The sequence below is a fragment of the Talpa europaea genome (assembly GCF_964194135.1).
Source record: "Talpa europaea genome assembly, chromosome: 9".
Classification (NCBI taxonomy): domain Eukaryota; kingdom Metazoa; phylum Chordata; class Mammalia; order Eulipotyphla; family Talpidae; genus Talpa; species Talpa europaea.
Genome location: NC_140076.1, coordinates 48,258,152 through 48,280,014, shown reverse-complemented (window position 1 = coordinate 48,280,014; position 21,863 = coordinate 48,258,152). Strand labels below are relative to the sequence as shown.

Below are 21,863 nucleotides of genomic sequence, written 5' to 3'. Positions count from 1 at the left end.
AATATTATAAACCCACTAATAACATTGCAAGGAATATTGCGATAAAATGAAATTCTATTTTTCTTTTCATTCTATGAATGGAGATTGTATTTATAGATTTTCAATTGGGTGATTTTTCAGCAACTTTTGCCTTCCCTTCTGAAACTCTCCCTTAGCTCCAGTTAGTTATAATTTCATGTTTTTAGTCTACTTTTCGGGCCATTCCTTTCTAGTCTTCTTTGCTCCTTAAATGCTAGTGTTCTTTAAAGCTCTGTCTTCAGTATTTATTATCTCCTTTTATACAATATCTCTAGGTGACACCTATATCCTGTAAACAGGCTTATGACTCCCAAAATTTACATCACTAACATGGAACTCTACAATAAATTCCAACTCACATACAACTAACAAACTTCACTACAGGCTATCGTTACCTGCCAAAACACTTACTCACTTTAAGTTTCTCAATCAGTAACATTTGTTTACAGCAGTTACATTCCAATTTCAATGCCATATCTATTCCTATCCTCCACCACTCCTTCTTGAAAACTTCACAAATAACCAAAAATATTAAATCGAACTTTTCCTTATGTAACTTTCCACTCCAAAGTCTACAATTGTTTCTGAGCATATGTGTGGGGATGATGATGACGACAGTCCTTGCCCTCTAAGTACCTTACAAGATGATAAGTTCTATGGTTTGAGAACCATATCAGATGGCAGAGTTGGAAGTCCCAGAACTCTTTGTGCAACACTGTGAAAAATATTAATTTAATTCCAGTAGGAAATCTAGAATAATTAATCTAAAGCATCACAAGTTATGACAATGAAAGAAGTAAGTGAACTAGGGCCTCCCCGCTGGCGCAGAGGTTGAGCACTGGGTTGCGAAGCTGCCCGCGGCCTCTGCAGCGCCGGTTCGATCCCCGGTTGCTCCCCGGCCACCAGAGGAGGGTCCCACATGGCATGCAGACCTCTCCTGCCGCCCGCTGCTCCCCTCAGCAGTGTACTTTGGTCCTTCTGCCTGCTCTGCTCCCCACTCTGGATCTGGTGAATTCTCTCACCCTCCTGCGCTTCTGACCCAGTGCTTGTATAAATAAATAAACAAAAAAACAAGAGTTCTCCTTAAAAAAAAAAAAAAAAAGAAAAAAGAAAAAAGTGAACTAAAGACAACTGACTATTGCTCACTTTCTGTTCTGTTTATTTTCTACTAATCAAATGAAAAAGCTGAAGATCAAAAATATTATTTTTTCATGGGCTGGGAGATTACCAATATTCATTTTTAGGGGAAATATACCTTTATACAGCACCCTAAAGGTGTTCAGTTATGGAATCCAGTTTAGAATACTGACCTAGTTGAGAAGACAAAATTCAGATTTTTCCCAAAAGCTCAGGGTCTCTGATTCATATGGTACTTGAACACACACAAGCACACACATCAATGGTTTTGAAAAATTAAATATTATCACAATTTGGCATTAAACTGAACTCTTAACAATGGAAGGACAGGCAATATACACAACTGTTTTACAGCCAATTTAGTGAATTTTAGTGCTAGAAGAGTAGAGGGGTATTAACTTTCAGGAGTTCAAGAGCACTGTGACTTTCAGGTGGTATTTAAACCAAGTCATAAAAAATGGTAAACATCACTGAAGTTCTATGAGTCATTAGGGATTATTGAAATAATAATCAAGTAGTTACTAGCAAATCTTATTTCTGCAGCCACAGAACTAGTAATTTTCCAATAAAATGGATTCCCTAAGGCGTAGTTTTACTATTAGATCATAAATTTCACAGCCTGAAACAGTTGCCAGAGAGAAGACAACTGTAGTTTCTCTGGAATGATCATTTTTCTGAAGATTCAACAATCGGTCCTGGCAGCTATTTTGATACGTTATTCCAAAGGCTGACTCAGAGAACTCTGGAGCCATTGCTTCCTGGCCCATCAATGAGATGTGTCCCATCTAGGCCACTGATGCTCAGCACACAAAAGCAAAGTACAAGAGCTGTGGTTCCCTAACAGCAAACTTTGAAAGTAATAATGGAAGACTAAGAAATATATGTAATTACTACAAAATTATAATGGAATGGTATATTCATTCATATTGAAATATTGCACAAGCTAAAAAAAGGAGCAAATCTCACTCTTTCAAATGTTATTTGCAGTTCCTGTGTTTTTAATTCTATATTCAATTCTATATTCACTACAAATTTTTGATTAACAAAAATGGAAAATGAAAATTAACTACAGTTTGGACTCATAGCTTAATATGGTATTGAGATAAGATTCTCCCAGTAATGCCTCTAACATGTTCTCAGGAATATACATATGAAGACACAGTAAAAAACATCATACTCTATTAATTTAATCTCTAATGAATAACCTCAGCTTCACTATCTAAAAGTTCTAGAAGCCAGTTCAAGAAACAAAATAATGATGGATCCAACTTCCTGATTATCTCACATGATGCAAAGTATTGCTTTTCTCCAGGAAACAGTAATTTTGTCAGCTGAGAATGCACTTTAGGGGCCTCTCTGTGGCACAGTGGGTTGAGAGCAGTGCTGTGAAGCTGTCCGCAGCCTCGGCAGCGTGGGTTTGATTTCCTGCCGGCCAGGGAGATACCCACATGGTGAGGTAGACCTCTCCTGCCTCGTCCACTGCTCCCTTCAGTAGTGTATTTCAGTAGATCTGCCTTTTCTGCTCCTTCCTCTGTCTCTGGTGAACCTTTTCACCCTCCCGCACATTTGGCCTGTAACCCAGCTCCTATATAAATAAATAAAAAAAAAACTTAAAAAAAAAAAAAAGGCAGCATTTTAGTTCTCCCTTTTTCTGCCTGCTATTTAAAGGAAAGCTTGTATATCAGAAGGATGGTTTTATGAAGCTGCCTACTTCTGCAACTCATTCTCACCCCTGAATGGCATAACTCTTTATACATCCATTTAAATGTAATTCCCAATTAAAAAAAAATATATCAGAAGATAGAGGGGATACTACCAATGGGTCACTTCAACTAAGAAGGTTCAATATTCGCATGAGAACTTCTAGAGATGTACCATGTGCCCCTGTCAGAGAAGAATACAGGAAAAATCCTCTTGGAAACAGCTTGTTAAGAAATAAGGTTTTCCCATATACTTCATCTTTTTACTTCATCTTTTTAAAGTGCCCCAAAACCAGGCAAACATAGAATGATAGCAGATGATCCTAGTTTAATTTAGCAAAGTCACATTTGATGACTGCCTGCCAATCACTGGGAACTATATAAAACAAGTAAATGTATTCTTCCGATGCAGACCTGAGAAGGCAATAAAACCTAAGTAGGTAGTGGGAAGCAGCCATGTGCCCTGCTGACAAATGACAACGGTGTTCTAAAAGGAAAAACCAAGGTGGATATGAGTAGAAATACTCTGACACAGGAGGGGGAAAAATCCTGAAGGTGCAGCAAACAGATTTGTGCATAAGATTTAATGAGAAACCAAAAGATAATTTTAGAAAAATTTTTATTTACCAGGGACAAGAATAAAGATCGCAAGAGACCAAAAATAACAGCGTTATAAAGAGAAAAATAGTACAAGACACAGGACAATGGAATGAGAACAAAGGAAGCTGGGTGACATAATTTTATAATAGCAAAATTAAAATCTACACTGATGAGAAGATAGTGTTTTAAGCACATCACCTAACTGCTGGTAAAAAATAGTAGACTGCTGGTAAAAAATGACCCCAATTTTTCACACGTCACTGTGATTAACAACAACAACAGCAACAAAAGTTTAAAAAGGCAGCTTAGTAAAACCCCCCAGTCAGCCTCTCCCATCATCTAAGGAGAATACAAAAAAGCACAGAAAAAGACAACAGCACCATTTGCAGTATGTTGCTTTTTAGCATCTCCCATCAATAGGTGGAATCTATGTCCATGCTCTTTGAATCAGCTATTTTTATGACTTCTTTAGCCCCCAGAATACAATAGAAGGAAGTGCTGCGGTTCTGAGGCTAGTCTACAGAGGACTTGCTTACTTCTGCTCTTTCTCTGACCACCACTACAACCATGAGTAATAAACCAAGCCGACCTTCAGAATTATAAGCTAAATATATGGTTGGCGTTTTAAATCACTAAGTTTTGAAGTGGTTTGTGATGCATCTACAGAGGTGATTATTAATGTGGAATGAAAAATTTCCATTCTTTGCCATCAAAAGAAAATGGAAAACGGTCCCAATTATGCACTTGTAGTTTCAGCTTTCTACAACAATGGTATATAGCACAAAGGGCAGCTAATCAATCCCTTGTCCATGAATTTTGTAGAGTTGAGGAAGATGTGTCAAGATAATGCCCTCCTCGAATGAGAAATTCAGCCACATTACTTCATCTAAGGTAATTTTCAAAAAGTTACAACTTCAACATGTCACACCTGAATAGTATCAGATTTGATATTTAGTTCCTTTCCTTTTGAAGTAATTAGTGTTAATCAGATGCTGCCGCCCTACTGTAGAAATGAACACATTCCAAGATCTTTATACATCTTACCCATAATAAATTTATAAAGTAGTTACTTTAATCTAGGAAAATTAAGAGATGGTTTGTGTTCCATCATTTTTTTAAAGATTTATTTATTTATGCACACAAGAGCTGGGGTACAGGCCAGAGATGCGGGGGGTGAGAGGATTCACCAGAGACAGAGTGGGGAACAGAACAGGCAGATCGACCGAAGTACATTGCTGAGGGGAGCAGCAGGCAAATCAGGAGAGGTCTGCTGCGCCATGTGGGCTGCTACCTGGCCAGCTGGGGATGGAACTCGTGCTGCAGAGGCTGCGAATTGATTCACAGTGCGGCGCTTAACCCCTTGCGCCACCAGGGAGGCCCCTGTTCAATCATTTTTTAATTGAAAGTTAACCATAGCTTTTTCTTTAACCATGATTTTTGTTTTTCTGTGTAAGAGCTCTTACTTTTTAATACCCTCTGGAATTTCTAGTCAACCCAAATATAACTCATAAAAAGAGGAAAAAATTTTCACTATTTGTAGACATAATACAAAGTCAACTCTTAAGATTACTGAAAATAAAGAGCTCAGATTTGAGAAAAATATTTAAAAAATACCTCTCCTAAAGCCAGTAATAATGAGTCAGACAAAAGTATTAAAAGTAATTTCATTCACAATAGCAATAAAAATTAAAATAAACTACAAATATGCATAGCATAAGATGTAAAAAAAAAAAGCACTCTATATCACACTACAAAGGAATAAACAGTCCTGAATATAAAAAAGGAGATGATAATGCTAAACTGTACTGTGTTTCTGAAGCATAATAGAAAGAGTAATGAAATAGAATAGAAATTAGACATTCAGTCCAGTAGCGAATATTTTAGTATCTGCTAAAAGAACTATCACAAAACAAGGACAAAGAATATTATTCTTACTGGTCTAAAATGGATTAACATTTTAAAAAATCAGGGGTATTTCTAGTTCAAAATACATTTTACATAGTTTAGAATTAGATATAAAAACAAAAATAATGAGACAAAATGTAGCAGAATCTATATAGTAAGATTTGCAAATCTAAAAGCAATAAATGAAAAGATTTTAAAAAAATTTAGAATTCCTAAAACTATTTTACAAAGTGTATAAATCAAGTGTTTAAAAACAAATGGGAGGGCCTCCCGCACAAGGGGTTAAGGGGCAACCTATGAAGCTATCCGCAACCACTCTAGCACGAGTTCGATCCCTGACCAGGGAGCTGCCCACATGGTGCAGAAGACCTCTCCTGACTCATCCACTGCTCCCCTCAGCAGTGTTTTTCAGTACATCTACCTGTTCTGCTCCCCTCTCTGTTTCTGGTGGATCCTCTCACCCCCACACCTCTGGCCTGGACCCCAGTTCTTGTATGCATAAAGAAACACATCTTTAAAAAAAATGGGAAAATGAAAAAGGGAATAAAGTCTGTGCATGAAGATCTCCCAAAAAATCAATGATACAGAGTTTATCAATTAATGGGAAAGAAATAAAATTTTTTGCAAATGACTAATATTTCAAAATAGTCAATTTTCTTCCCATAAAAATAATATATTACCAATTTCTTCCCCTTGTAAAAATTAAACTACTAAATATTAATAAGGATAGTTAATTTTTCAGGGAAGTAATCATTAATAAGTTCAGAGATCTTTAAAAATGTTTATATCTTCTCATTCTTAGAATCTATATTAAGGAACTATGAAATGTTGAAAAAGCTTTGGTACAACACATTTCTTAGTGTTATGTAACAAAAAATGGGAAAAATCTATATAAATAATAACATGGGAAATATTGTACATCCACATAATTAAATAGCTATCAAAATGTTTTTAAACAATTTTAATGATTTGGAGAGATGCCTATAGTAAGAAAAGTATTAATAGTAAGAAAAACAAAGCAAGAAGCACAATGAACATAAAACTCCTATAAGAAAACATATGCACCAAGCTCCTTGACACAGTCTTGGCAAATACTTTTTGGATTTGCAAATACTTTTTGGAAAAGCAAAAGCAACAAAAAGAAAAATAAAACAGGTGAGAGCACATCAAACTGAAAAGAAACCATTAATAAAAGGAAAAGCAACCTACAGGATGGGAGAGGAAATTTACAAACTGTCCATCTGGTAAGGCACTACTATCCAAAATATATAAAGAACTCATATAACTAGATGACAAAAAAAAAAAAAAACCAAAAAACCCAAACAACCCACTTTTTTTAAAAGATTTATTTATTTATTTATATAAGCACTGGACACAGTCAGAAGCGCGGGAGAGTGAGAGAATTCACCAGAGTCAGAGTGGGGAAGAGAACAGTGACGAAATACACTGCTGAGAAGGGCGGCGGGAGAGGTCTGTACGCCATGTGGGACCCCCGCCCGGCAGCCTGGGAGCGAATCGGCGCTGCAGAGGTTGCGGGCAGCTTCGCAACCCAGCGCTCAACCGCTGCGCCACCTGGGAGACCCCAAACAATCCAATTTTAAAAAGGGAAGATGATCTGAATAAATATTTTTGCAAAGAAGACAGAGAGATGGCTAACAGGGCATCAAAAGGTGTTCAACATCACTAATTATCAGGAAATACAAATCTAAATCACAATGAGAGGTATCACCTCACAACTGTTAGGATGGTTTTTTTAATCAAAAAGTCAAGAAATAGCAAATGTTGGTGAGAATGTGGAGAAAAGGGAACACATGCACTGTTGGTAGAAATATAAATTGATATGGTCACTACAGAAACAATAAGGACATTCCTCAAAAATAAAAATAGACCCATTATATGATGAAGCAATTCCATCTAAGTACTTATCCAAAGAAAACCAAAACACTAACTTGAAGTGATAGCTGCACTCCCATGTTCACTGCAGCACTATTTACAATAGGCAACATTACTGAAGAAACGGAAGTGTCCATTGATGAATGAATAAAGAAAATGTGTATATATGCACATATATACAGGCACACATGTACAGACACATAATGGAATATTATTCTGCCATAAAAAGAAGGAAATCTTGCCATTTAAAACAACGTGGATAGACCTTGAAGGCACATGCCAAATGAAATAAGTCAGACAAAGACAAATATTGTATGATCTCATTTACATGTGTAATCTTAAAAAAACAAAAAAACAAAAAAAACCAACAAACCCCAACAACCAAAACACAATCCAGAACAAAATAAACGGTAGATAACAGAGAACAGAATGGCAGTTGCCAGAGGAGGAGTCAGGGGTGGGAGGGTGGAGTGGATCAAAAAGTACAAACTTTGGGCCTCCCTGGTGGCGCAGGGGGTTGAGTGCAGTGCTGTGAAGCTGTCTGCAGCGCCAATTTGATTCCCGGCCAGCCAGGGAGATACCCACATGGTGCGGCAGACCTCTCCTGTCTTGCCCGCTGCTCCCCTCAGCAGTGCTTTTGGTCTGTCTGCCTGTTCTTTCCCCACTCTGTCTCTGGTGAATCCTCTCACCCTCCCGTGCTTCTGGCCTGTACCCCAGCTCTTGTATAAATAAATAAAATATTAAAAAAAAAAACCTTTCAGTTATAAATAAGTAAGTCATGGGGATATAATGATAGATAGCATAGGTAATATCTGAAACTTGCTAAGAGAGTAAATCTTAAAATTTCTCATCACAAGAAAAAATGTATTTATGGTGATAGGTGTTAACTAGATTTGTGCTCATTTTGCAAAAATATACAAATACTGAGTCATTATGTTTTATAACTGAAATCAATGTGTTATAAGTCAATTATACCTCAATTTTTTAAAAAGGGGAAAATGCAAATCATATATAAAATATGATCTTTATAATACTTAAAGAAAGCAAATATACAGAAGTCTTAATAGTGTTTCTCTCAGGATTACAGGCAGTGTGACTCTCTTCTCTGTACATACATATACTTGTGAAGGTATGTTTTCTAGAGCAGACATTTATTTCTTTAATTCTTTTTTGAGGAGTAGAGGAGTACACAGGAAAAAAAGCCCACCTAGAAGAGCCCACCTAGAAGAATCTTCATGTATTTACCTTTTCCAAATTAAGAGATGTGCTGCAATAATACTGTTTAGTGCTTGATATCCTACTTTAAGAAAAAGTAACATGAACAGTATGTCAGCCACATATTATAATAAAGTGCTTTGCCAGTATCTATTTAATGATATTCCTGGTGTGTGACAAAACTGCTATTTTTAAAACAACTATAGGTAATATTTTAGCCATTTTGCAATGATTTTACTTACATAAAATCATATGGCAGACTGGTACAATTATTGTATTTTGTGATATAGCTGCATCTGAGGTAAGTTTATATTACACAATATTTTGTAATTCCATTTGTGGCCATATTAGAGCTTCTTATAAAATAACATTTAATGTAGTTACTCTGACCGCTATTAAATACACTTTTTTTTAAGCTTTCACAATAACAGCTACAATAGAAGGTGAAAAGCATGCATAAAACACTGTGATGTGTCATCAGCAAACACTTAAAAGCTTAAGGGTTACCTATTATTGAAATGTCTAATATTTCAATTAAAAAAGATAGGTAGCTAAGCAACACTGCACTGCCATTTTAGTCTCCCCATTCATGTTGCTAGGAGAACACTACCAAAGAACTTCAAAATAGTTAACACAGCACAGATCTAAGTATTAAATTAGGTAAAAAGGAAACTGAGGATTTTCAAAACTATACATGTTAACTGGGAAGTAGATGGAAAATTTCCAATGATTCAATTTTTTCTTAAAGAAGAGAATATATTACCAGATTCTTTTCTTAAACTATAGGGTACATATCAATAAAGTTAAACTATATTTTAAGGAAAGGAAAAGAATAATTCACCAAGGTTATAGTTATAATTACTTTAGAAAATAGCTGTTTGTTTTCAACTATTTAATCAGTATATTTTTTAGTATTTCCAGTCTCTCTACATCCTCTCTATAAAATATAATTTGTAGTCTTTAAACTATAGTAATAGCATAAAACAAAGTGTGGTCAGCAGAATTCTGAGGCAGTGCCTAACATTCCTTTGAGTGTGAACGGGTGTTATAAATATGATGGGATATCACCCCATGATCAGGTTACATTATATGCAAAAATGAAGGGATTCTAAAGATATAATTAAGATCCCTAGTCAGTTAGCTTTCAGTTCATTAAAAGGGAGATTTTCCTGGGGAACAGAGGACTAACCTAAGCAGGTGAGCACTTTAAAAGAGGGTCTGGATATCAGACACAGGAGTCAGAGACACATTAGAAGCAGACAAAACTCTCTCCCACTGGTCTTGCACAATTAACTAGCCATCTTGTGGAGAGAGAGAATGGCAAGCAGCCATAAGGAGCTGAAAACCTATGACCTTCAGACTGTCCCCCAACTATGAAGAACAGAATTCTACCAAAACCAGCAAGCTTGAAAAAGGTCCCTGCAGTCTTGAAGCTTGAAAAAGCCTCACTGCAGTCCCAGCTGACACCTTATTGATGTCTTGTAAGATATGATCAGAATTCAGGGAGCTTTGGGTGGCCAGTATTTGTAGGGTAGACTACTGGAAATGAGGGAAATGCAGACACACAATTCTAGAGATCTGCAAAGGGGTCTCTTTGAGTCTCAGGCAGATTGCTAATCTGTGTGTGGTGAGATGCCTGACCCATGGAAACTGTGATAATAAATGTTTTTAAATCACTAGGTTTATCTCTTACATAGCAAAACAAAACTAATTCACAAATAAACTTGCCAAACTGGGATTTAAAAATAAGCATTATACTACCAGGAAATGAACATATTCATTACATCTGATACCTGTTCCTTGGGTGGAGTAATTGATTAAGATTATTAACTTTGTATGTTTCAAAGTAGAAGGAAAATTAAACAGTCTATTCTAATACCTCCTTCTCTTCCATACCTAGTCTATGAAGCCTATTCTCATATCCCACTATGAATTAATTTCTTCTTCTCTGGCAACTAATAAATACTTGGATTTTATCGTAACTCTAAAGTCAAATTGTGGGTTCAATCCCATTACATTTTGATGTTAGTGATTTTTTTTAATTTAATTTATTTTAATGGATGTAACATTGTTTACAATACTGTTTTAGGAGTACAGTTCCATACCTCTTCAATTATATAACTGGAACAACCTAGGTTATCACAACCTAAGTCAGATATGTCACCACACCATGCTGACCAACCAGAGCACTAACCCTCCATCACAGTACACGGTACCCCTCTACCCTTTGCCTCCCCCATCCCAACCTCAGTTCTGCTGTCAGAATCCAAGGGTTTATTTTTGTTTTACTTTGTCTGACAGTCTGATTTGTTTCCTTTAATTCCACACAAGACTGAAATCATCTGGTATTTGTTTTTCTCCTTCTGACTTCACTTAGCATAATTCCCTCAAAGTTTCATCCATGCTGTCCTGCAAATGGCAAGATTTCATCTTTATAGCTGAATAGCAAGTATTCCACTGTGTATAGATACCACATCTTTGGGTATGTATGTGTTATCTATTTCTGATCCCCATCAAGGTCTCATAAGCTTTGAATAGAATGGAGGAACCAATTTTTTATATCAGTGTATCATTTTCTCTTGGGAAAAAAAATACACAGTATTCAAATACAAATGTATACTAATTTAATAGTTTATATTCATGGTTTTATGACACAAGGAAAAAAATTAAGAATGTATTTTAATCATCTATTTTAAGAATCCATAGTGAGAAGTTAAAACATATTCTTTTTAAAATGTGTGAAGCAATTTAAAATTTTACATAAACAAATCTATTTTTAGTTCTTAACTAAAGAACCCTTCATTTCCACAAATAAATAATAAAGATTCATTTATCAACAGTATCTACCTGTGATTGTCAAGAGGCATTATAAGAAGACTTCTGCTTCTATCTATGAAGTATTTAATGCTACAGGTATTATCTGATGCCCACTCTGAACTAGACAATCATATAAAAAGCAAGAGACAATGGTTTCCAGATACTGGACAATTAACAGCTGTTTTCTGATCTTTGAAAGAATGGAAACAAATAAGATGCACCCTTCAGTTGTCTTAAGTATGTTGCCTAAGGCAGTTCCAAACCAAAGACCTAGGAGGGAAAGTCCAATGAGTCTGTAAATCTAGCTAAACTGATGAGACAGATTAGAATTCAGAGTCACGTGGATGGCTAGGATTTGCAGAGTAGACTTCTGGAGAGAGGAGTTACATGGGGATAACACAACTCCAAGAGGGGTCTTCGTAAATCTTTGGTAGGGTTCTAATCTGTGCATGTGTAACAAGAAACTACCTCTAACCAGTAGAGGAAAACAAAACAAAATACCAAATGCAACAAGTCAAACAAATCCCAATACTCACAATATGCAGAGCATCAACTCACAATTTATATTGGGGCTAAATCAGACTAAATCAAAGAGAATGGGCATAGCTCAAAAAAAAAATACTGTCTGAAACAACTAAAAAGCAATTTTTTTTTGGGGGGGGGCAGGGGAAAGTAAGGGAATAACTTTATTTTTTAATAATAATCATTTTATTAAGGTAAAAATCAATCCTTAAAAGAATCAAACTGATCCTAAAACAAAATCCAACACTTGCTACATGAAAGACAAAACTCCAAAGCCCAGCAATCACCAACAAAAAGTTTTTAAATTTCATTCAATAAAAAACCCAGGCATACAAAGGAAAAAAAAAATGACCCATACTTAGGAGAAAAAAATCAATCAACTGAAAAAGACTCATAAATGAAAGAAATGATGGATTTAGTAGAAAAGACTCTCAAGATAGTTATTATAAATTGATATAAAGGAAAACATGAACACATAAGAGAAATAGAATATATAAAAAGACCTATGTATGTTTTCTAAAGAGGATAAGGATACATGAAATGAAAAATACACTGGATGGAATTAACAGCAGATTAGATACTACAGAAGAATTATCAGAGAACTATTAAGATAAATAGAAATTACTCAGAGTGAAACACAGAAAGAAAAAAAGCAGGAAAAGAATCAATAGTCTAAGTGAGCCTTTACTTATATGAAGCAGAAATAACATTTGTTCAATTGGAGTCCCAAGTGGTGAGAGAGAAAAATATCTAGAACAAATAATGTCTGAAACTTTTCATATTTCATAAAAACTATAAATTGCCAAATCCACAAAGCTAACACCAAACATAAGAAACAGAGAAAACCACACAAAGAACTACCACAATCAAAATGCTGGAAAGCAATGACGGAGTATCTTAAAAACAGTCAGATAAAGAGATTTGTGTCACAGAGCATAGTTCAGCAAATTACACATGGGCCGACCACATGATTTTATAAAGTTTTACTGGAACACAGCATACTCATTAATTTACATATTGTTGACTGCTGCATTCACACCATACTACATGCTGACTACAGTGTCAGCAGCTATGACAAAAATCATATAACCCACAGGCCTAACATATTTACTATTTGGCTTCTTTAAGGAAAAGTGTACAGATCCCAGTAACAGAGGAACAGAGATAAGAATAATTGAAGATGCACTGTTAGAGCCTTGGAGGCCAGAAGACAATGGCAGGACATCTTCACAGTACTTAAAATAAAAACAACTGTTACCTAGAATTCTAGGGGAAAATATATCAAGTGAAAATATCTTTCAAAGACGGAGGTGAAATAAAACATCTTTCAGTAAAGTAAAAGCTGTGAGGGGAATTTAACAGACTTTCACTATAACAGACCTATGCTACAAGGTAGTATACTAAATACCTGTATCATAAGAGATATGAAGGCACACCTGAAACTTATGTTGTAATGCAATGTTACATCAACAAAAAAATTACTTCAAAATAAATTAAAAGTTTTGAAATTACAGTGTTCCACATAGAAAAAACTAGAACTCAAAATAAAAAAAGGTAATTGGAAAATCCCCCCCCAATTTTTAAACTAAACAACACATTTCTAAATAACCCAAACATAAATCACAGGGAAACTAGAAAATGTTTTTAATTAACTAAAAGTGAAAATACATTTCAAAACACGTGGATGTGTACAAAACATGCCTACAAAGGTTTGTGTAACTTTAAATACTTGTATTGGAAAATTCCACCTGAAGAATTCAAAAAAAGAACAAATGAAACCCAAAATAAACAGAAAAAAATAAAAAAGGATAACATTAAATGAAAGGGAAGACAAAAAATAAAGAAAATATCAATAACCCAAAACTGGCTTTTCTTTGAAAGTTCAATAAAATTGATACAATTCTGGAAAAAAATGATTGAAAGAAAAGAGAAGGATGAAAGAACATCACTATAAATACATTTAAAATATACTAAAGAGAATATAAGAATAACTTTAGGGTAAGAAATTTGAAAATTTATACCTTGAAAGATACAAACTACATCTTACCCAATTTTAAACCAAAAAGAAACACACACACACACACACACACACACTCACACACACACACTTCCAAGTCTACACAAAATTTCCATGTCCCTAAAAGATTTGGAAAGGAGGACAGACTCAGTGTAGAAAGAGAAAGGGATTTCATCAGAGTATAAAACAAATCTGTAGTGATAAGAATCCAAGAGTTAAACAGAAATGGCAGACAATAATGTTGAACATTTTTAAAGTTTTTATCATAAGCCATGAATTTTTTTTTAAGAATTTTAAATGGGTTAACCTTTAAGGTTGCTAATAGTATTGCCCTGTTTTACAGATGAGAAGAATTAACAATTGGTACAAAAACTACCACGATTACCCATAATCATGATCATCATTTATGGAGTGCTGACCAAGTCCTTCATATACATTATCTAATTTCATCCTTACAACAGCACCGTGACATAATTATTACTACCATCTTATATTAAATATGAGAAAACTGATTGACTAACCTGACTAGTTGCAACTAGAGAAACTTTTGTAAGTGGTTTTGCTAGGACTAAAATATTGCTTAGCTTGATTTCGAAGTCAGTGCTCTTTAGCCACTACATTATACTACTAAACTGCAGAATTCCTCTGTGGGACTATGTCCAGACTTCTTGTCCTCTAGGCAACTCCTGTAGCCGCACAAACATTATAGGGCAACTGAAAAAAGCACAAGATCAATGGGCCATAGAGCCCATACTGGAGGGATGAAACTAGGGAAGATAAGTTTGGTATGTCCACAAGAAGGAGCAAAATGGGTATGAGGCACTATGCTGGGAGATGTTACCTCTCCTACCTATCAGGATCTAGTAGCAAACATGGCATATATGAATGTAGGAATGCTAAATCTCCACTTTTCACTGGCTCTAGGTGGCAGGCACAACTACCTGGAATGAAGAAATCTTTGTAAACATATGCAAATTTGATCTTTTAAAGCAAGAAATTCTTCCAATCATATGCTCTAATTTATATTTTTTTATTGCTACATATAAATGGCTACCTTAAAAAAAACTAGGATTCACTTTTGTGTAATCCATATAAGTAAGAATATTTAACTACATGTTAACAGATAAAAAGATACTGTCTCATCACTTTCTTCATTTTTTTTTTTAAGATTTATTTTATTTTATAAGAGCTGGGGCACAGGTCAGAGGTGTTGGGGGTGAGAGGAGTCACCAGAGACAACAGAACAGGCAGACTGACTGAAATACACTGCTGAGGGGAGCAGCGGGCGAGACAGGAGAGGTCTGCTGTGCCATGTGGGCAGCTCCCTGGCCGGCCGGGGGGATCAAACTTGGGGAACAAACTCATGCTCCAGAAGCTGCGGATAGCTTCATAGGTTGCGTCTTAACCTCTTGCACCACCAAGAGGTTTCTTTCTTCATCTTATTCTGTATATATCAATTTCCTACACAGGAAAATTGTAAGTAACATAGGTTTTCCTAAGGTTGACAGATGCTTTCAAAATTCAGATATGCTGTTTTTTTTTTTTTTTAAAGATTTATTTATTTATTTATTTATACAACCTCTGGGTACAGTCAGAAGCGCGGGAGGGTGAGAGAATTCACCAGAGCCAGAGCGGGGAGCAGAGCAGGCAGAAGGACCGAAGTACACTGCTGAGGGGAGCAGCGGGCGGCAGGAGAGGTCTGCGCGCCATGTGGGACCCTCCTCAGGTGGCTGGGGAGCAGCCGGGGATTGAACTGGCGCTGCAGAGGCTGCGGGCAGCTTCACAACCCAGCGCTCAACCGCTGCGCCACCCGGGAGGCCCCAGATATGCTGTTTTATTTTAAAACTAGAAGAATCCCTTTGTACTCTGTTTCATCTTACCTTTTTTCTAGATTTTTTTATCTACAATAAATTCAACAAATATGTCCTAAATGCCTACTGTACACAAGTCATTTGGACTAAGGGGCTTGTCATATGGTTATTCCTTCTTGTGAAAGTACTAATGTACATATATTAACATAGTTTCCTTCATATTTATATTTGTAGGTCATGAAAAAGTTCATTTTAATAAAATATAGATAAATCCTTACTTCTTAAATAAAATTAAGGTATACAGAATAGTTTATAAATCAGTCATCTTCATAAATTTTGATGCTGAGAAATTATTTCAAGGTTTAAGGGCAGGGGTCTTTTATTCCTTTCTCTGCAAAAACCAGATAACAAATATTTAGGTTTTGTGGGCCATCCATGCAATCTCTGTCCCAGCATGCAACTCCACCTCTTCAACTTGCCTCATGGTACAGAAATAGCATAGACAAAATTTACAAGACCAGGCTGCCTATTTTCTAATAAAACTTTACAAAAACAGGTGGCAAGATGAATTTGACATGTGGGCCTTGGTGTGCCAACCCATGGTCCAACAGATCTGCTGTTGAAGAGATTTAGAATACGATGCCACAAAATATATCTATTTGGCATAAAGATTACTTTGAATTGAAGGCATATGAGAAACAGTGGGTGGAAGGAGGGCTCTCTGACCTCCATCTTCTTACCTAAAAGCAGATCATAAAATTCCCCATGAGAAAGTCACCCTCCTTATGGCAGGGGAAGAAAATCCCTATCACAGGAGAATGGAAGTCAACACTGAAATGAATCTGTACAAAACTATTAAAATAACCCTTCTCTCCTTGTATTTCCTAGCCTCTTCCCCACATTTTGCTGCCCCTGGCACTAGCCCTTTGTTTCCTCAGTTGTCCATATATTTATGATTTCATTATTAAAGAATGTAAGCTCTCAGTCCTAACTACTTCTTTGGGTTCATTTTCCTTATGCAGAGTCCCATGTGCATATGAAAATATTAAATAAAATCTGGACACTTTCCTATGCTAATTTGCCTTATGTCAGTTTAGCTCTCTCAGGTCCAGTCACAGAATCTAAGAAAATAGAACAAAGATGTTCCTTCCCTAGCTGAAAAATGATTTTCTTTTAGTCTGTGGTTTTGTATTATTTATATTGGCAAGTAATTATAAGAATAAAGAATATTCTAGAAAGAGGATAAAACAGTGTTTGAAATCTCTGATACCTTCATAACACATATCAGTTTACTGAAGATGATACAACCTACAGTAAAGAAACAATTCTTATTTAAGCAATTCACTAACTTACTATATTGTAAAGCTCTTTTAATAGACTATTAACTATTAATAATCTGCAGAACTAGTACTTTAGGAATAAACTAGAAGAAAAATCAGAGTTAAGTAAATAAAAACCCTATGGCTATAAGCAGCAATATGAATTTAAGCTATATAGTAGAAATACATGTGTGTATATATATAAATGTATAGATATTATGTGTGTATAAATATATGTGTATAAATATATGTGGTACATATAAATATATATTTGAATATATACACGAAATTGGGATTTTTGTGCAGATTTTTTTTTCAGCTTGTTTTCCATTTGCATCTTTCACAAAAAGAATGAAATAGGTGTACACACTAAAAATGGCTGGCTATCTATGTATGCCAACTAATTGTATTCTTGTTAAGAAGCAACATTTGTCCAATGTCAAGAATGTGTCAGTTGTTCTATATACATTATTTAGTAGATAGACTGAAAGAAATAAGTAAGTTGCCCAAGGTAACAAAACTATTAATTGGTTTGAAACAAGTCCTGACTCATTCCAAAGGCTTTCCACTATGTCTTTAAGACAGAATCTTGCAAAGTTAAGGAGAAAAGTAACAACCTTTTACATACCTAGAAATGGCTGGTAGATGGAACCAGAAAGATTTGTTTTATGTAGCCTTTAGTTTTAGAACTAAAATGAGGTGTGGAAAATACAGAGATTGTTTTCAATTAAATATAAGAAAACGTTCTAACAAGCAGATTAAAAGAGAACAGGTTGCCTTTCCCACCATTTAGAGTTGTTTTAATTTGTCCTTTACTGGACAACCTTTTGATAGGATGCCACCTAAGAGAGACAAGGATTGGATGGGCTGAAAAAGGTCTAGAAGATCTTCTAACATTGAGATAATACCATTCTGTGAAGGCAGTGAGAAATCAATATGCTCTCAATTATTTTATGATTTTACACCCTGTTATGATAAAAGGTCAACTACTTAATTATCACAACTTACTGCACTTGAAAATCAAAAAAAGTACATTTAAATTACATTTTATGTTGTGCCAAAAAACCTCCTTTACCCCACTAATACATCAATAATGAAAACCACTGGGGCCTCCCTAGTGACGCAGGGGTTAAAGACACAGCATTATCAGCTATGGCCAGCCACTGCAACATAAGCTCCATCCCCGGCCAGGGAAATAACACACATGGCACAGCATACCTCTCCTGTCTCACCCACTGCTCCCCTCAGCAGTGTATTTCAGTAAATCTACCCTTTCTGTTCCCCACTCTGTCTCTAGTGAATCCTCCCACCCCCACACCTCTGGCCTACACCCCAGTTCTTGTATGTATAAATGCTTAAAAAAGATAATGAGGGCCTCCCCGGTGGCTCAGCGGTTGAGCGCTGGGTTGTGAAGCTGCATGCAGCATCTGCAGCGCCGATTCGATCCCCGGCCGCCGGGCGAGGGTCCCACATAGCATGCAGACCTCTCCTGCCGCCCGCTGCTCCTCTCAGCAGTGTACTTCATCGTTCTGCCTGTTCTGTTCCCCGCTCTGGCTCTGGTGAATTCCCTCACACTCCTGTGCTTCTGACTGTACCCAGTGCTTGTATAAATAAATAAATAAATAAATAAATCTTTTTTTTTTTTTAAAGTGATTATTCTTAAAAGAAAAAAGAAAATGAAACACACTATATCTCCAGTTGTAAAACTATTTCTAAGTGGGTAAAGAGTTAAGAAAAAATTTTAAATCACAATAATAAGTTTTTGTAACTTTCCTCCTTAAGAAAAAGTTGAATTCTAACTCCTTATTTTAGGTAGAATATTTACAACTTATATAATGCAGATCTCCCAAGAGAACGATCACAATTCTTTTAAGTATTAAGAGTCTAAAAACTGGCATCTTTTTCTTCTGAGATACTCTGAAAAAACAAATCAAGAAGCCCCTTCTGTGTTTAAATGAAATCATTCATTGGCGCAACAAGCTAATTTCAGTCAAATTAATTTTTTTTGGAATACCATTTGCTGACACCTAAAAAGATTATAAACAAATTTTCTTTTCAAATAAATTATCTAAAGTTTGACAAAGCATTTTTAACAAAATGTAGACTACTTTTTAACAAAAGTAGTCACTTTTAGTCATGGTAGTCTTTATTAAATGTTTAGCATATTTGTAAAATAAAAACAAATCTTAAAATTTGTTTTCATACACTACTTGTAATGACCTTTCTCAGGGATAAAGGTCTTCTATATGGTTTAAAATCAGAAACATTCCTTTTCTCCTTCTATACTAGTTGAGGATAGCAGGCTAATAATTATAAGCCACTATAATTACTATTTAAAATTTTTGGCAGAAACAACAACTGAGATGTACTAAAAGAAGGAAAATAAGTTTAAAAAGTCTTAAAAACTGTTAAAATATTAAAACCATTTTATAAGAAATAAAAATTTTAGGTATAATAAATAGAACTATATAGAAGAAAAGTATTTTATTACTGTCTAACATATACATTTATATCATATATACATATACCTTACATATACATATATAAAATATAAAATACATATACACATTATTATATCTCTCTCTAGCATTGCTAGAAATTAAAAAAACTACCTAAGAGCAAACATGCTTTTTCTACAAGATTGTCTATTTGTTCTTTAATGAAGAAATTTCTTAATTAAAACTAGGTTACATGAAAATTATTGTGTTTTTCCAAAATATTTGTAACGTTGGTGATGTAACTGGTAAGTTAAATACCTTGATTAGGTGCCAATAACTACATCTGAATATAGATCAAAATAAAAGTAACTTTTGAAGGAAATTTGAACTTATCCAAAAATTATCAGTAATTATAACTGAAATATAATACACAAATTATCCACAAAAATGATTTGCACAATGAAATGATAACTAATCCTGAATGTTAAAAATTTGTAATGAAAGATATTGATCCTTTGATATAAAACATGACTTTTCTGACAAGCGTGTATCAGTTTTAAAATGAATGATAACTCTTATCAGGAAGCACATTAAAGCGATTTCAGGTCTATTTAGATGACAGATTAAGTAACTCGAAGTTAAACTATTTCAATTTGTTGCTAGTCCCTATCTTACTGCTGTCAAATATATAGCACGCAGCTGAAGATTACTATGTTTTAATGTGTCTATATGCAAATAGATAGTTCCCAAATTTATATGAGAAAAGATTTTCTTGTTTTCATTTTCTATTTTTTCCCATTGTATTTCTAGTAATGCTTTTGGTAGGTTCCTGGATTTAAGTGTATTAGGACAGTCATAACAATAACAGCTAATTGACAAAAGCTAAAATGTATTTCCCCTTCTTATTTACTTTAACTAGTATGCTAACTTATTATGCTGTAAATTAAAACCTTCCTACTGTAAACACAGGATGTGAGCATGAGTGATCTGGTTCTATTTTCTTCACTGTGTAAATGGTCTTTTTCTCCCTTGTACAGGTAGGTTCTCCACCTCAAATATAGGTACAAATATGAGGCTAGGGAACTAACCAAGGATCACACCACCTTTCATTTCCTTGAGCTAGAAAAGGGCACATCTCCTCACTTGCTTCAACTTCCAGAAAACCAACATTAATTCAGTACCAACAATGTTCTACCAAAGCACACTTGTGGCCTTAACATTGTTGTCTACACTTCATCTTTAAGTTACAAAACTCAAGACTGCATCAGAAGCTATGTGATCCAATTTGATACAACGAAATATGGAAAATAAAACATTCTCAAAATTTGTCCATTTACAAAACGACAATAAAAATTTTAAATTAATTTATGTTTTTTATTGTAATTTTGGGGTTACATTTTTACTCCTCCATACATATATATATTCCACTCATCCTTCACCAAACCATGCCTTATTCCTTTCCCTCCCCATTTTCTCCTCCAAACTCCCAACAACCTCCCACCCCATTCCCTCCGGTAACCAGTAAATTTTTCACTAAGTCCAAGATTTGTTTTTTGCCAGAATATATTTTTTTGTTACTTATATTCCACAGATAAGTGAAATCTGTCAGCCCACTGACAGCCGGGTTTATGTGGCTGATGTGGCTAGGTAGGCTGGTACCCCCTTCTTCCCTAACCCTTCCATGTGAGTCCCTCCAGAAGCTGTGTCAGAAGAGGATGGCCTTCTCCAAATAGAGATGGGCCGCTCTTGGGTCAAGGATATACAAGTAGCTGTGCTCCCCTGCTAGAACCTCAACAAAACAAGTTATCAAAATTACAATAAATTTCTAAAGGATCGAAATTCAGCTTGGAGCCATCATTTTAATTCAATTATGGTATCTCTTTATCAAATGAAAAACCATTATGAAATATACCTTAGGCAATACTATTTACTATTTATACAAAATACTATTTATACAAAATATTTTTAAAGAGAGAAAAAATCTTGTATTTTCTATGAAGAGTCTCCAAATAATTTTCTGAAAGTCTTTTGTCTTAGTAACTAAAATGATAGAGCTATAATGCAAAGAGAGTACAGTTAATTACTACCAAGATCTTAATATTCAAGGCAATACAAAGGGTCAAATGTCTAATATTCATTAGGGATGTCTGCATTCTAAATGTGATGAACTCTAAATTACTTTGACTTGTGAAAGAAATGTGTGTTTGTCTGGTTGTTTTTAATTACTGATAGTTTATTTTAGTTGTGTGTAGCTAATTCTCAAGCATTTACGGTCCACTTGTGCAGTATAAATGATTATCAGGGCTCTTTAACACTCATTTTTCTTACAACTTTGGACAAACCACTATCTATTTGGCTCCCCTCAGTAGTGGGAAACAGGAAAAAGGCAACCATAGAATGAATTATAGTCCAAATGTGTTTATTACCACTAGCTTTAAGGAAAACAGAAAATGTGTTTTGAAAACCATACT

At 35.1% G+C, this 21,863-nt stretch overlaps 1 protein-coding gene across 1 annotated transcript in view; it reads right to left on the bottom strand.

Moving 5' to 3' along the window:
• Window positions 1-21,863, bottom strand: part of PIGK (phosphatidylinositol glycan anchor biosynthesis class K) — a gene marked incomplete at both ends in the record, with an annotated part of 90,681 nt that overhangs the window by 351 nt on the left and 68,467 nt on the right. The window lies entirely within an intron of this gene.